Consider the following 17778-nt stretch of genomic DNA (forward strand, 5'->3'; position numbering starts at 1 on the left):
CTTACTGGATTGGTCTTAAATTATGATTCAGCCCAAAGGAAGATAAAAATAGGAAACTGAGATAAGATGCATAGTCAGTAATATAAGAAGGTGTATGAGATATCTGATCTGAGTTCCAGAAAAGAATAAAGAAAACAATGGAGAGGTTATATTTTAAAATGCAGTGAGAATTTTCCAATATTGATAAAAATATAAGTCCTCCATTTCATGAAGGACATCATATTCCAAGCAGGACAAAGAAATTCATTTCTAAAGAACATCAGAGACAAAGACAAGATCTAAAAGCATTCACATAGGCAAGACAGATTGTATACGAAGAATTAGAACTTTTTTAACAACGAAGAAAATATTACTTTGATAACATCAAAGTGACAAGAGAAAATATTTGTCAATATAAAATCATGTACTTAGGAAAACTATCAATATTAAAAGGAAAACAAACACATTTTCAGGTTAACTTAAAACCATTTACTAGCAATAGATCTTTTCTAAGCCTTCTTAACAAATGTGTTCCCACAAGAAGGTTCAATTTTGAATTTTTCAATATTGTTATTGTACCATTCCCTGCTACTGCCATAGACTACATAGCATCAAGAACATTGGATCTACAGAATATATAAAATGTTCTATGTACAACCTTTTAAGTCTGAGCTTAATATGATGTAACAAATGTTTCTTTCAGTTCTGTTAACTTGCTGGATAATTGGCTCTATCATTTACTTGGACACTAGTAATAGTTTAGAAACAGTATTAGAACAACAGGTAATTGTTAAGAGGCAAGAGAATTTCTGGTAGTCTGAGGAAAAGGTCCTGCCTCCCAGGCCATATTTCCAACCACAATTGTTTGCTTTGAAAACTATTAATTTACCAGTTTATTTCTTACCTGAGGTGTTTATATCCTTAGAGTTATGCAGCATAAGGCATGCTAGCAACATTGAAGGCCACAAAATAAGAATGCTGTATTAATTGCTGTATTAACTTTACTAGATCATGTTTACATTAAAAGGTATAATATGGAGTGAAAGATAAAATATGCATGATGTTAAAACAAACTACTGCAGGAAAAGTATATTAAAGGTAAATTCATAGCATGGAATGAATATATTAGAGAAGAAGACAGATTTCAAATCAATAATCTAAGTGTCTACCCTAGGAAACTAGACAAAGAGGAACAAATTGAATCCAAAGTGAAAAGAAAAAAAGAAATAATAATTAGAGCAATAATCAATTAATTTGAAAATGGTAAATCAATAGAGAAAATCAACAAATGCAAAAGCTGATTCCTTGAAAACTGCAATGATACTGATAAGCCTCTAGCCAGGCTATCTAAGAAAAAGAGAGGATACAAATTACTAATATCAGAAATGAAAGAGTGAACATTACAACAGAGCCTATGGGCATTAAAAGACTAATAAAAGAATACTATGAACAACTCTATACCCACACATTTAAGAACCTAGGTGAAATGGACTAATTATTTGGAAGACCCAAGCTTCACAGGACACAAACTAACACAAGAAGAAAATACAATAAAATAAGTCTATATCTATAAAAGAAATTGAATCAATACTGATAACCTTCCAAAACAGAAACACCAGGCCCAGATGTGTCCATTGGTAAATTCTATAAAACATTTAAGAAAAAAAAATTCACCACAATGTTTTTCAGAGGATAAAAGCAGAGGGAATATTTCTTAATTCATTCTATGAGGCCAGCATTATCCTAATACCAAAACCTGACAAAGACATTACAAGAAAAGAAAACTACAGACCGATATCTCTCATGAACATAGATGTAAAAATGCTCAAAAAAATATTAGCAAATCAAATCCAACAATATATAAAAAGAATTATATACCACAACCAAGTGTGATTTATCCTATAAGCAAGGCTGGTTCAAATTTCAAAAATCAACTAATGTAATCCATCATATAAAGATACTAAAAAAAAAACAAATGATCTTATCCACAGATGCAATAAGAAAAGCATTTGACAAAATTCAACACATGTTTATGATAAAAACTCTCAGTAGACTACGAATAGATGAGAACTTCCTCAACTTGAATAATACCTACAGAAACCTACAGCTAATTTCATACTTAGTGGTGAAAACCTTGAAGCTTTCCCACTGAATCATGAACAAAGCAAGGATGTCCTCTCTCACTACTCGTTTTCAACACTGTACTGGAATTTCCAGCTAATGCAATAAGACAAGAAAAGAAAACAAGAAGTATACAGATTGGGAAGAAATGAAACTGTCTTTGTTCACAGATGACATGATCACCTACTTAGAAAATCCAAAAGAATCAATGAAAACCTTCCTAGAACTAATAAGGGATTACAGCAAGTTTGCAGGATACAAGGCTAATATACCAAAGCCAATCACACTTCCATATACCAGCAATTAGAAAATGAAATATGAAAAAACCCCCACAATGTCATTTAAATTAGCACCCCCCCAAAATGAAAAACTTAGGTATAAATCTAAAAAAGGTATGTACAATACCTCTATGAGAAAAACTATACAACTCTGATGAAAAATTAAATAAATGGAAAGATAATCCATGTTCATGGTTAAAAAGACTCAATATTGTTAAGATGTCAGTTCCTCTCCACTTGATCCACAAATTCAATGCAATCTCAACCAAAATCCAAGCAAATTATTTTGTGATACCTACAAACTAATTTTAAAATTTGTATTCAGCAGTAAAAGACCCAGAATACTCAACTCAATATTGAAGAATACACAAATAAATGGAAAGATAGTCTATGCTCATGGATCAGAAAAATAATAGTGTTATAATGTTCATACTACTCAAAGCAATCTAAAGATTCAATGCAATCTCTACCAAAATTTCAATGGCATTTTTCACAGAAATTAAACAAACAGTCCTAAAATTTGTATGGAACCACAAACAAACCCAAATATCTAAAGGTATCTGAAGAAAAAAGAACAAAGCTGGAGGCATTACACTCCCTGATTTCAAAATATATTACAAAGTTATACTAATTAAAACACTATGGTATCGGCATAAAAGCAGACACATAGATCAATGGAACAGAATAGAGAGCCCAGAAATAAACCTAACATATATGGTCAACTTATTTATGACAAGAGAGCCAAGAATATACAATGAGGAAAAGACAGTCTCTTCAATAAATGGTGCTAGAAAAACTGGACAGTCACATGAAAAAGAAAGAAATTATAACACTATATTACAACGTACACAACAATTTAACTCAAAATGGATTAAAGACTTAAATATAAAACCTGAAACTATAAAACTCCTAGAAGAAAACATAGGCAGTAACTTCCTTGACATTGGGCTTCATGAACAATTTTGGATGTTACACCAAAAACAAAGGCAACAAAAGAAAAGTAAACAAGTGGGACTATATCAAACTCAAAAGCTTCTGCATAGCAAAGGAAACCATTAATAAAATGAAAATGTAACTTAATGAATAGGAGAAAATATTGGCAATTTATATATCTGATAAGGGATTAATGTCCAATATATATAAAGAACTTATACAACTCAACAGCAGAAAAACAATCCAATTAAAAAATGGGCAGAAGGTCTAAACTGATCTTCTATTTAGGTACATTTAAATAGACATTTTTCCAAAGAAGACATACAGATGACCAACAGGTATGTAAAAAGGTGCTCAGTGTCACTAATCTTCAGAAAAATGCAAATTAAAACTGCAATGAGCTATCAACTTACACCTGTTAGAATAACTATTATCAAAAAGACAAGTAATAACAAATGTTGGCAAAGATGTAGAGAAAAGGGAACCCTTATGCACTGTTGGTGGAAATATAAATTGGTGTAGCCACTGTGGAAAACAGTATGGAATTTGTTCAAGAAATTAAAAACAGAACTACCATATGATCCAGAAATTCCACTTCTGGGTATTTAGCCAAAGAAAAGGAAAACACTAACTCACACAGATATATGCACCCCCACGTTCATGGCAACATTATTTATAATAGTCAAGATAAAGAAACAATGTAATTATCCATCTGTCCATCAATGGACGAATGGATAAAGAAATCGTGAGATTTTACATATGTGTGTGTGTGTGTGTGTATATATATATATATATATATTTAACCATAAAAAATAATGAAATCTTGCCATTTGCAACAACTACCCAAATGGAACTTGAGAGCATTATGCTAAGAGAAATAAGTCACACAGAAAAAGACAAATACTGTATGATCTAACTTATATCTGGAATCCAAAAGTAAAAAAAAACCAAGCTCACAGATGCAGAGAATAGACTGGTGGGTGCCAGAGGTGGGTGGTGGGAGTTGGGCAAAAATGGGTGAGGGAAGTCAAACAATATAAACTTCCAGTTATAAAATAAATAAGTCATGGGGATGCAACATACAGCATGGAAACTATAGTTAATAATAGTTAATAGTGAATAATACTGTAAAAAAGAATAACGTTTATGAAAATATAAAAAATATTGAAGGAGAAGAACAAAGCTGGAAGACTGAAGCAACTCTACTTCAAAACATACAATAAAGCTACAGTAATTAAGACAGTATGGTATTGGCAAAAAAATGAACATGAAGATCAATAGAACAGAATAGAGAGCCCAGAACTACGTTCTCACAAATATAGTTTTTGATCTTTGACAATGGAGTCAAGGCAACACTATGGAACAAAAACAGATTTTCAACAAATAGTACTGGAACAACTGGGCATCCACATGCAAAAGAATTAATTTAGAGACAGTTCTTACACCCTTCAAAAAAATTAACACAAAATGGATTATAGACCTAAATTTAAAATGCAAAACTGTAGAACTCCTAGGAGATAACGTAGGAGAAAACGTAGAGTATGATGGTGACATTTTATATACAACACCAAAGGCATGATCCAAGAAAGAAGTAATTGATAAGCTGGGCCTCATTAAGATTAAAGATTTCTACTCTTTCAAAGACAATGCCAAGAGAATGAGAAAAGCCACAGACTGGTAGAAAACACTTAAAAAAGACGCACCTAATAAACGACTGTTACCAAATATACAAAGAAATCTCACAACTCAACAAGAAGAAAACAAACAACCTGATTAAAAAATGGGCCAAAATTCTTAACAGATACTTCAGTAAAGGAGATACACAAATGGAAAATAAACATATGAAAAGATGCTCCACACCATATATCATTAGGGAAATGTAAATTAAAATAACGAGATACATGTAAACAATTATTAGAATGGCCAAAATCTGGAACACTGACAACACCAAATGTTACGTTGAGCAACAGGAATTTTAGTTCATTGCTGGTGGGAATACAAAATAGCACAGGGACATCGAAAGACAGCACATTTGGCAGACTCTTTCAAAACTAAAGATACTCTTACCATACGATACATCATTAGTGCTTCCTGTTTTTTTACCCAAAGGAGTTGAAAACTTATATCTACACAAAAGTCTGTACACACATTTATAGCAGCTTTATTTATGATTGCCAAAACCTGGAGGAAACCAAGATTTCCTTCAGTAGGTGACTGGATAAATAAACTGTGGTATATCCAGACAATGGAATATTATTTAGTGCTAAAAGGAAATGAGCTCTCAAACCATGAGAAGACATGGAGGAACCTAAATGCATATTACTAAGTGAAAGAACCCAATTTGAAAAGTTTGTATGATTCCAATTAGATGACATTCAGGAAAAGGCAAAATTATGAAGACAGTAAAAAGTCAGTGGTTTCTGGGATTTGGAAGGGAGAGGTATGAATGGGTGGAGCCCAGAGGGTTTTAGGAGAGTGAAAGTACTCTGTATGTTACTATAATAATGGATACATGTTATTATATATATAAATATCCAAACTCATAGTATGTACCACACCAAGAGTGAACCGTAATGTAAACTATGGACTTTGTGTATTATGATCCATCAGTGAAGGTTCATAAATTATAACATATATATCACTCTGGAGGTTAAAGGTTGTAATGTTGTTAATGGGGGAAGCTATGCATGTGTGAGGGTAGGGAGTGTATAAGAAATACCTGTAACTTCCTCTTAATTTTTCTGTGAACCTAAAAGTAAAATTAAAGTCTTAAAAAAAACCCATAAACTTTGGCATATTAAATGAATTTTTCACGTGTGAGGCTCTACTTCCCCTGCCTCAACTCTAGAGGTACAGATCCTATCCAGAAACAGTCCAGAGGTTCCATGAGATCACATGGGCCCAGTACAGTTTAAGAAAAATTTAAGAATCCTCATTTTAAATAAAACCTAACACTTCAATGTTGATGACTAATTTCAAAATGTAAATACATGCTGAAGGTTCAACATGGTTAAAAATGGTTTGAAAATCAAAAACAAACAAAATATGCAATCAGACTCTATTTTGCAGACTATCCCTTCATTGTGTTTGCTGTAAAATCTCCCCATAATCTTACATGCAACCCATACAGTTGGCAAGTTTACCCAAATTGAATATATTTTACCACTTCAGATAACTCTAAACTGAGGCTCATGGTAAAAAGCTTATAATCCAAAAGAGTGTAAATTCCATAAAGGCAGAGATATGTCCTGGCCTGTGTCATTTGTCACTCCACAGTGCCCCTAGTGACTACAAAATTACCTGGCATATAGTAACTACTGAACATTAGTTATATATATATATATATATAAAACATCATTTATTCATAAACTATATACATAACGTATATAATCTATATACATACATATATACATAATTTATATACACATGTGTATATAATTTATATACATTTATGTATATAATTTATATTCATTAATTATATACATATATAATTTATGAATAAATGATAGAATGAAGTAGACCAAATGATATATATAAGCCCTGTAGCCCACATTCTAATTTCTGTCCTTCAGTCTTACTATTAGGATGTTTTCCTCACAGCCTCTAAGTTAGTAATAAATTAAATTTTATTAGAGTGCCTGTGGTAAATTTCTTATTACTGTGTAGTTACTTTAGAAAGCTATTCGAGGAGCTATAGTCTGAAATTAGGGGCTGGAGCCATCTCCTCCTTACCCATCTACACCATCACAACTAACAAAAGGTATAAAATGCAGCTTTTTTTTTTCTTTTTGCTATATAAATTATAGGATTTTTTGTGAGATATTACAAGGCCTGAAGCAAATATTTCCTCAATGTCCATAATATGATATTGATCCACTGTCATTCAGCTAATTTTTGTCTAATTATGTTATATTTTAAGATGAACATAATTAAACCATCTTGTAGTTTATGACATCAACATTTTATAATCTGAAATGTGCTTTAACTCTAAAACTTTATGTTTTTCTCTGGCTATGCTTAGTCTGTTCTAGTCCACTGCCCTTACCATCCAGGCTGCCTGAAATGCTCTTCCAATTTCCCTTTTACTAGCTCCATGAATCTATGACATTGCAGGCTGTGAGAAGGGTCCTTTATATGATAGGTTATTTGTTTACCTGCTTAAATTGCCCATTAGACTTTTTGTTTCTTGAGGACATGACTATGTCTTGTGCCCTGTTGCATTTATAGCCCTTACTCAACTGAGTGTCCCATTTTTTATGTTCAATAAATATTTGATAAATGAGTGAATAAATGACTTTCACTGGACTCCTTAAGAGAGTGGCTGGTATAACCGTGGTTTTGAAATTTCAGTGCTTAGCACTGGAAAATGTAGCTATTTCCTTTACTTTTCTTTCATCCAATATTATAGTCAACAAAACTCTATTAACTAGAATTCAGCATTTATTTAGAATGATGATAATGTGAACACCTTGATGCTATCTTACGCATTGTCTATTAATTTCTTTTTAGCATGATTTTAACAACACTTTTAATATGCTGTTGGATTGAAAAAGAAACATGATATGCACAATAGCATTAATACAACATTTGATTAACTATAATACCACATTTCCCTGTCATTAAAGATAACAGATAATTTATTATTCTTGTTGTAATGATATTAATATTCTAGCTAAATGAGACTATTTAAGTCTAACATTAAACTCTCACTCTGGCTGATGCATATATACCAATAATTTCTTATGCTGATTTAATATGTTTTAATGTACTATCTATTTTTTCAAAATGCAAAGACTATTTTCTTTTGGATATATTTATGAAATGAAAATAATATGTGAAGAATCAGTAACCAATAATCATCTCCACTCTATACTTTTTTCTTGGGAGTATATCTTGCACATAATAGAACCTTAGAGTTTTCTGTGAGATATTTAGTACTATGGAGCCCTGAGGATGCATTTTAACAACAGCAAATATTTCCCTTTGGGGAGAAAGGATGTTCCAGTGATATAGTGTGTAATAAGGCGTTGTGCTTCTAATCTTCGAGGTTTATGGGTAATGAGGAGATAAAAACAAATAAAATAACTGGAAGCAGTTTACTCAATGTTGAATGCAATAAAGAAGTAGTCTGAACCCTGAGTGCTGGCTAGCATGGAGACAAGCATGACTAGAGGACTTTCTATGTTATAGACCAATCAGCCTTGGCCACTGAATTATTAAGTAATCAGATGCCAACAGTGGGAAGAGCCCACGATTGGTGCTTTGTTTTTTTCATTTCTTTTAGAAGTAGTTGGTTCCTCTTAGTGAACTGTAAGCTGAAAGTAATGGCAAAGTAAAATAATATACAAACTTGAGTCATCCTGCAGACATAGCACTGCCATCATGGAAGCAAACAGTGGTAAAATTCTGCTCTAAAATGTGTTGTCTAATTATAATTGATGTTCTACCTCTGCGAGTCATGTCATAATACAATAGACAGAAGATGAAATTCTAGTGCTTTCAAGTGCTCCAGGACAAGATGGCCTTTTTTGAGAATGTCAGGAAAATGTTATAGCTCCAGGAAATATTAACACACCATTTCACCATTTACAACAGTGTGTACTTAACTTTGCAGTTGAGGAAATTTTTTAAAATTCAGAAAATGAAGACTTATAAAGGAGGACACCACTATTTTAATCAATACATTTGTTCAAAAAGGAGTTTTTAGGTCTAAAATTTCTCCTTTTCTTTCTTTTCTTAGCTTCATCTTCTTTTCTGCCTCCTACAGTGATTAGTCATAATCCCTGAATTAATCATTTTATTTTATATATTAATTATATTTAATTTCATAATTAGTTGTATTGTTAAAAACATGAATTTGTCCAGTTCAGCAGCTGGGGCAAGGCTGGTGGGAGGAATATACAAACTGGCCCTGAAGGTAGAAATTTGAGTTCTGTTTTTTCCAATTACCATTGAAGTATCTGGATGGTGAGATTGAACAAAGCTTTTTCTCACAAGATGTTTGGTAAGGAGGCCTTAATCCTAAATTGTATTTCTCAGTTCCTTTCTTTGCTTTAAAGTAATACTAAAATGAGGGCCAAGTAGTGTAGCCTTTACAATATTGATTTCCTTCAGAATAACCAAAGCCAGTATAGAAGGCTGTGAAGCCAGCTGTTGGTTGGAGGTTCTCCAAAGAGACAAACAAACAAAACAGAGCTTGTAAAAGGCACCAGAGACCCTTCCAAAGAGCTTTAAGGTTGCTTAACAATAACTCCAAGGAAGAAAGCTGTGTAATATTTTATGATTAAACAGTACAAACACAAAATAGGAACAGTGATGATTTGTTAAACTTCAAATATATTAAAATGAATAATATTTAAAGCTGAATGAATATGACCATTATTGAGTATTTCCTCTAAGTTTATAAAAAGAAAAATGTTAGTTGTTCATGTGATTTTTTAATTGATATACTTAAAGAAAAATGTGACATGGAAAACAAACTTATGGTTACCAAAGGGGAAAAGAGGGGAGGGATAAATTTGGAATTTGAGATTAACAGATATAGACTACTATATAAAAAACAGATAAACTACAAGTACCTACTGTATAGCACAGGGAACTCTACTCAATATTCTGTAATAACCTATAATGGAAAAGAATCTGAAAAAGAATATATATATATGGTTTGGAGAGATGCCTATGTCTGCTACATTGCCTAGTGTCACACCATTAGATCAAAGGATTAAAAAATTTTTTTTGTGAATAACATTATTATGTAAGTTTCCTGTGATATCCCTGTTACACTGTTTTCTGGCTTTCCCATTCATACAGTAGCTTTGGTTCCCCCACCCGGCCCCGCCACTTTTTAAGAGTCAGTAGTAAGACAAAATTTCTGCTAATTTTACCTGTGTTGGAAAAGCTATTTCTCCCCTCTCTTAATCACACACTTTCCGATACTTAAGAAATCAAAATGAGCCTATCTTAAGGCGAGTATGTTTGCCATGCATATGAAATAAAGAAGTCTCTTATATTTTGCTTTACTAAATCCTGCTTTGAGCCATGACAATGATTATTGTGGAATTTGAACTGTCATTCTTTGTGGGGTCTCTTAGTTCCCAAAGTTCTTCATGGCTATAAGTTCAGTCCTAAAAACATAATTCCAAGTCATTTTAGTTCAAATCAAAGAGATAAGGCCTTATATTATAATTTTTCTTTCATGTATAAATATTGTCAAAATAGTAATTCACATGGTTGTCCTATATGAAGTATAATCAGTATATTTTACCATTAATTTTCTAAATTATGAAATGAAGATGTATGTATAAATTTGATCATATATTGGTTATAAAAAGTATTATATATTATTAGAAAGTTTAACAAAATGAAACACATTAGAAAATTAAAATTTCTCATCATTTCTCTTGCTAGAGATAACTACTATTTACCATCTGTGTTAATTTTCTAGGACCGCCATAATAAAGTACCACAAACTGTGTAGATTAAACAACACAAATCTATTGTCTCAGAGTTCTAGAGGCTTGAAATCTGAAATTAATGTGTAAGCAGAGTTTCTCCTTGTGAGGGCTGTGAGGGCTCTCTCCTAGCTTCTAGTGTTTTGTTGGCAAGGTTGTTGTTCCTTAGCTTCTGCTGCATCATCCAAATCTTCATTGTCATAGGGCATTCTCCCTGTTTGTGTGTCTGTCTCTAAATTTCTCCTTTGAATAAGGACAACAGTCATATTGGATTAGGGATCCACTCTATTCCAGTATGACCTCATCTTAACCAATTACATCTGCAATTACTCGATGTCCAAATAAAATCACATTCTGAGGCTCTGGGTGTTAAGACGTCAAATATGAATTTGGGGGGAATACAATTCAACTCATAACACCATCTCCATATATATCCTTTGTGTTTTCTGTGTTTGTGTAGTTATAAAAAATTACCATATTTTACTAAATTCAGAACCTGTCTCAATAGATATACAAACCAATTCAATAATTTATCTCATTTTATATGATAATATACCAAAGAAATTTACTAATATCACCATTTTACCTTTGAAGAAAAACTTAGGCATAGGGAAAATAAGTAATTTTCCTAATGTCACATAGCCAAATACAAATCCAGGCTACCTGAACCTTGGCTATTTGTAGGGGATTCATGCTGTACATTCCGTTTTATAACCTGAACTCTAAAAGTCTTTCTGTGTTATATAGGCCATTAGTGATGTAAACATTCTGAACGTAATATATGATAGAAAATTGAAATGAGTTCACATTTTACAAAAAACTCTATCCAGAAGTATCTGACAAAGGCACTATGACTTGTATTTTTAAGTTTGGATTTTCAGATACTAGACCCACAACTTAGTAGTTGTGTCAGATGGGGAAAAAATAAATCCTCCAATAATGAATGATATAATTGTTTTGCTTCAATATAAAATTGCAAATAAATGTCTAGATTTTTATGGTAAAAATTTAAAACATTCTATCACACTTACTATTTCCTATTTTGTCAATATCCAGGACCACTGGATGGAATTTCAAATGACAGAAATTGTTTAAAAGAATAAATATAATTAAATCTAAAATAATATTTAAGAAATTCTAATACTGAACTGAATAGAAGAGGATACTAAAGCAAGAACATAATTAACTATTAATTAAATGTTTTATTTAATCCTCACAACAGGACTTTGAGATTGGTACTATTGTTTTCATTTCATAAATGAGGAAAATTGGGCACAGAGAGTATAAACTCTAATCATCCACACATTCAGGGCCAGCTCCAGGACTGGAACCTACGTATCCCTCACTAGAGAGTCAGGGCTCTTGTTCCTAATCACTTTGTTATACTGTGTTTAATAAAACTCTTTTTTCATACTTCAGTCATTTGAATGCTAGTTATCTGCCTCTTAAATATGTAATAGCCCTTATGCCTTGGTCTCCCTCAGGAACATAAGTAATCCAAAGAAATATCCCCTATTATTTAAGTGACTAGTTGTTCTTCACAGTTATTTTCAATTCATCGATAGGACAGAATTCATATTTATTAAGTACATAGAAATAAATGTAGATGCATGTATTTATTTTTATAGATAATTTAATATTATAATAGTTATAGTTATAAAACTTATAAGAAACAAATCAAACCAATACGTTGTTTCAAAAATATACTAATCTTCGTAGATATTTCTTTTTCTAAGCACACTCACAATAGAAATTAGAATTTAAGCAAGATTTGTATATAATTAAACAGAGTAGGAAAACAAATGAATTTCTGACTTAAGGCAGAGCTATGAGCTATGAAATGCAACAATTCTAGTAAAATGAAGAGACCTTTAGACTCATAAGAGTTTTCCTCATTACCAGTTTCAGAATTTAAATGAGGCTTATGTTAGAATGTGTCTCTGTTGGCAATATAATTTTTTGTTTCCCAATATTGAAATATAACTCAATTGAATGTATTATCTAATTATTTTCCTATATCACATAATTAAACTTTGTACAATACCTATAGAAGTCACATACTCAAACACTCACAAATTAAGAAAATAAAAATCAAGGCGGGTCACTTTCTTCCTATCATTTGTCATTTCTGAGTGATATGTGTATAGTAGAATATTTCTGCATCATAAGAAAAACAACAGGGCAAAGGTGATGATGTAATGCAACATACCATCAGCCTTGGTCATTAGAGCTACAGTAAGGTCTGGTACAGACTGTGGAAAATCAGAAAGTCTATGGCTTTGTGTAAATTAGGCAGGTACTAACCAGCTCCTGTCGTTGATGCTAGATCTAATGTTACCAGAGTGTCTGACATTTCAAGATAATCTGGAAAACCATATTTTATATGAATTCTCCCAATTTTTAAATGTTGGCTCAAAATAGTTATGTGCCAAACAAAATAAATCTACAGGCTAAATCTGTCATTTAGATCACCAGCACACAACTTCTGAAATATTGGCTTTGGTTTCAAACAGTCTGTCAGCTGTTTTTCAGAATAGAAGAGAAAATTTTGAAGTGGCATCAATCAAAATCCTATTTGTGACTTAGCTGTCAAAGCTAGTCATTTATTTGTTTAATCTTAGATGTTGGTTAAAGGATAAAAACTTACAGTTAAAGATGAATATGTTCCGGGGATCTAATAAACAACATTATGATTCTAGTTAATAATACTGTATTATATATTTAAAAATTGCTAAGAAACAAGATCTTAAAGGTTCTCACCACAAAAAATAAATGATAATTATGGGACATGATGGAGGTGTTAGCTAATACTATGGTGGTAATCATATTGCAATATACAAATGTACCAAACCAATATGCTGTACACCTTAATCTTATACAAATTTACATGTCTATTATATCTCAACTTTTAAAATTTATATACTCTGCTATGATACCCAAACCATCTTCAGCTTTGCCTGTTCTTCACAGAGAAGCCACAATGATCCCATCTAGGTATAAGCCAAGTATTGTCAATCTTCTGCCCAAAATCACTAATGACTTTCCATTTATAGTAAAAGTCAAAATCTTGTAAGTTCCCAGATGACTTGTCCCCATTAACTATCCAATCATGATCAGGCCTCCTATGACTCCCACTTCCTTTCTCTCAATTTTACCTCCAATTCACTTGCTTCCTCGAAGTTTCTCCAACACTCCAGAAGGCTCTTCCTTGAGGGCATTTATTATTTTCTTTGCCTGGATTTCTCTTTTCACTTACATCCACTTGGCCAGTTCTCTCACTTTTCCAGGTTTTCATTTAAATGTCACTCTTAAAATAAGGCCTTTCCTGGCACCTCCACCTTAAATTTCAACCCCCTATCCCTGGTTCATCATAGTATTCTTATCTGTTATATCTATCTTTTTTCCCCTTCCACAATCTAACTTATACACCTACAGCATGAGATTGTGGTGTTTATCCCCATCCTGGTCTGCTTAAACAGCTTTTAATTATAATTATGCAAAAACCTCACAAATTTTATTCAAATGGACAATTTTTCTATATCCTTAATAAAACTAAGAGTGTAGCACTATGTTCTGAATTGGTAAAAACATTTCAAGGGGTAGTATAAATCAATTCAATATTTTCTGGTGACTTATTTTATTAAAGTGATAGAGATTAGTGAGCCAAGGATAATTGCTATTTAAAATAGGATGTCTCTTGCAAATATTTTGTATCCAGGAAGTCTTGGCAATTGATTAAAATATGTGATGAGTTACTCAAGTGTTTAATTTAATGAAAAAAGGCAAGTTAAATGCTGGGGTTAACTGACCAAAAGATTTTTATATTATGAAGTTGTAAATACATCATCTACAAGTATGTTTAAATATTACCTATTGAGTAACCAATGTGATACTTTTGTAGCATAAAGCAGATTATGTCATCCCTTTCTTTCAAAATCCACTAATGCCTTTTTATAACATTTAGAATAAAACGAAAAATTACTACAATTGCTTGCTTAGTCACATCCTTCAGACTGTTATGCAAATGTCATCTTTTGGTTTGCACTCCTGGTGATACTATTTAAAGTTGCAGTACTTCCAGCCTTCTATTCCCCTCTTCATTGTTTGATTTTACCATACATTTACTTATTTCTTTATGTCTTCCTCCACTACAAATGTAAGCTATACAAGGACAGATATTTGCATCTGAATTTTTCACTAATTTATCCTCTGTGTCTATAATATCACCAAATATATCAATTAATTCAGGTATAAATTCCCATAATCTATACACAATATAAATGCACACACACAGTCACTCAAACTAAATAATTATATGAACTAAATAGAAGTATAGAAAATAATTTTTAAATTATCAATATTCTTCCTAATTTACAAGTATAATAATATAAAATAAACTTAAATTTAAAATGTTCAACAATTCAATAAAAAGATCCTGCACCATGACTAAGTAGAATTAAGTCCAAGAATGCAAGGATGGTTTGACATCTGCAAATCAGTAAATGTGATATACCACATTGACAAAATGAAGAGTAAAAATCATAAGATCATTTCAATAGATGCATAAAATACATCTGGCAAAATTCAATATCCGTTTATAGTAAAAACTCTCAACAAAGTGGGTATAGAGGGAACATACCTAACATAATAAAAGCAATATATGACAAGCCCACAACTAACATCATACTCAACAGTGAAATATGAAAGTATTTCCTCTAATATCAAGAACAAGATAAGGATTCCCACTCTCACCACTTATATTCAACATAGCATTGGATATCCCAGCCAGAACAACTAAGCAAAAGAGAGAAATAAAGGCATCCAAATTGGAAAGGAAGAAGTAAATCTGTCACTATTTGCATATAACATAATATTATATATAAAAAAGACTAAAGACCCCATCAGTAAACTGTTAGAACTAATCAACAAATTCAGTAAAGTTGCAAGATACAAAATTAATATACAACAATCTGTTGCATTTCTATATAATAATAATGAACTCTCAGAAGGAAAATTGAAAAAAATAATCCCATTTACACTTGTGTAAAAAAGAAAAAATAGGGCTTACCTGGTGGTGCAGTGGTTGAGAGTCTGCCTGCCGATGCCGGGGACATGGGTTCGTGTCCCGGTCTGGGAGAATCCCACATGCTGTGGAGCGGCTGGGCCCATGAGCCATGGCCTCTGGGCCTGCGCATCCGGAGCCTGTGCTCCGCAACGGGAGAGGCTGCAACGGTGAGAGGCCTGTGTACCGCCAAAAAAGAAAAAAAAGAAAGAAAAAATATCTAGGAATAAATTTAACAAATGAGGTAAAAGAGCTGTATATAGAAAACTAAAAGACATTAATGAAAGAAATTGAAAAAGACACAAATAAATGGAAAGATATCCCATGCTCATTGAATAGAAGAATCAATATTGTTAAAATGGTCACACTGCTTAAGGCAATATACAGATCCAGTGTAATCCCTATCAAAATTCCAATGTCATTTTTCACAGAAAAAGAACAAGTAGTACTAAATTACATGGAACCATAAAGGACTCTGACTAGCCAAATCAATCTAGAGAAATAGAAGCAAAACTGGAGGCATCATGCTCTCTAATTTAAAACTGAATTTAAAAGATATAGTAATTAAAACAGTGTGGTATTGGCATAAAAACAGATACACAGATCAGTGGAATAGAATAGAGAGTTCATAAGTAAACCCACACATATATGGTCAACTAATTTACAACAAAGGAGCCAAGAATATCCAATGTGGAAAGGATAGCCTCTTCAATAAATAGTGCTGGAAAAACTGAAGAGACACATGCCAAAGAATGAAACTGGACCATTATATTAATTTACTCAGATTGGTAATGCCCACCAAGAGCATGAGATAGAGGAAGATGACTAAGGATCTGTCTGGAAAAAGAATGCAGGGGTTGATTAGCAATGTCTACTTGGAATTGGAAGGGGATATTGCTGCAGCCCAAACCTTGAAAAAGGATGGTCCAAATGATAAGGCAAATTCTGACTTGATGGCGGAGTAGAAGGATGTGCGCCCACTCCCTCTTGCGAGAACACCGGAATCACAGGTAATGGCTGAACAATCATTGACAGGAAGACACTGGAACTCACCAAAAAAGATACCCCACATCCAAAGACAAAGGGGAAGCCAAAATGAGATGGTAGGAGGGGCGCAATCACAGTAAAATCAAATCCCATAACTGCTGGGTTGGTGACTCACAGACTGGAGAACACTTACACCACAGAAGTCCACCCACTGCAGTAAAGGTTCTGAGCCCCAAGTCAGCCTTCCGAACCTGGAGATTCAGTGACGGGAGGAGGAATTCCTAGAGAATCAGACTTTGAAGCCTAGTGGGATTTGACTGCAGGACTTCGACAGGACTGGGGAAACAGAGACTCCACTCTTGGAGGGCACACACAAAGTAGTGTGTGCCTTGTGACACAGGGGAAGGAACAGTGACCTCACAGGAGACTGAACCAGACCTACCTGCTAGTGTTGGAGGGTCACCGGCAGGGTGTCCTGTGTCTCACTGTGAGGACAAGGACACTGGCAGCAGACGTTCTGGGAAGTACCCTTTGTCATGAGCCCTCCCAGAGTCCGCCATTAGCCCCACCAAAGAGCCCAGGTAGGCTCCCGTGTTGGGCCACCTCAGGCCAAAGAACCAACAGGGAGGGAACCCAGCCCCACCCATCAGCAGACAAGCAGATTAAACTTTTACTGAGGTCTGCCCACCAGAGCAACAGCTAGTTCTACCTACCACCAGTCCCTCGCATCAGGAAACTTGCACAAGTCTCTTAGAAAGCCTCATCCAGCAGAGGACAGACAGCAGAAGAAAGAAGAACTACAATCCTGCAGCCTGTGGAACAAAAACCACATTCACAGAAAGACAGACAAAATTAAAAGGCAAAGGGCTATGTACCAGATGAAGGAATAAGATAAAACCCCAGAAAAACAACTAAATGAAGTGGAGATAGGCAACCTTCCAGAAAAATAATTCAGAATAATGATACT

The sequence above is a fragment of the Aethalodelphis obliquidens genome, unplaced genomic scaffold, assembly GCF_003676395.1.
Source record: "Aethalodelphis obliquidens isolate GAN/ISIS:26980383/991018 unplaced genomic scaffold, ASM367639v1 scaffold67, whole genome shotgun sequence".
In the NCBI taxonomy this organism is placed as follows: Eukaryota; Metazoa; Chordata; class Mammalia; order Artiodactyla; family Delphinidae; genus Aethalodelphis; species Aethalodelphis obliquidens.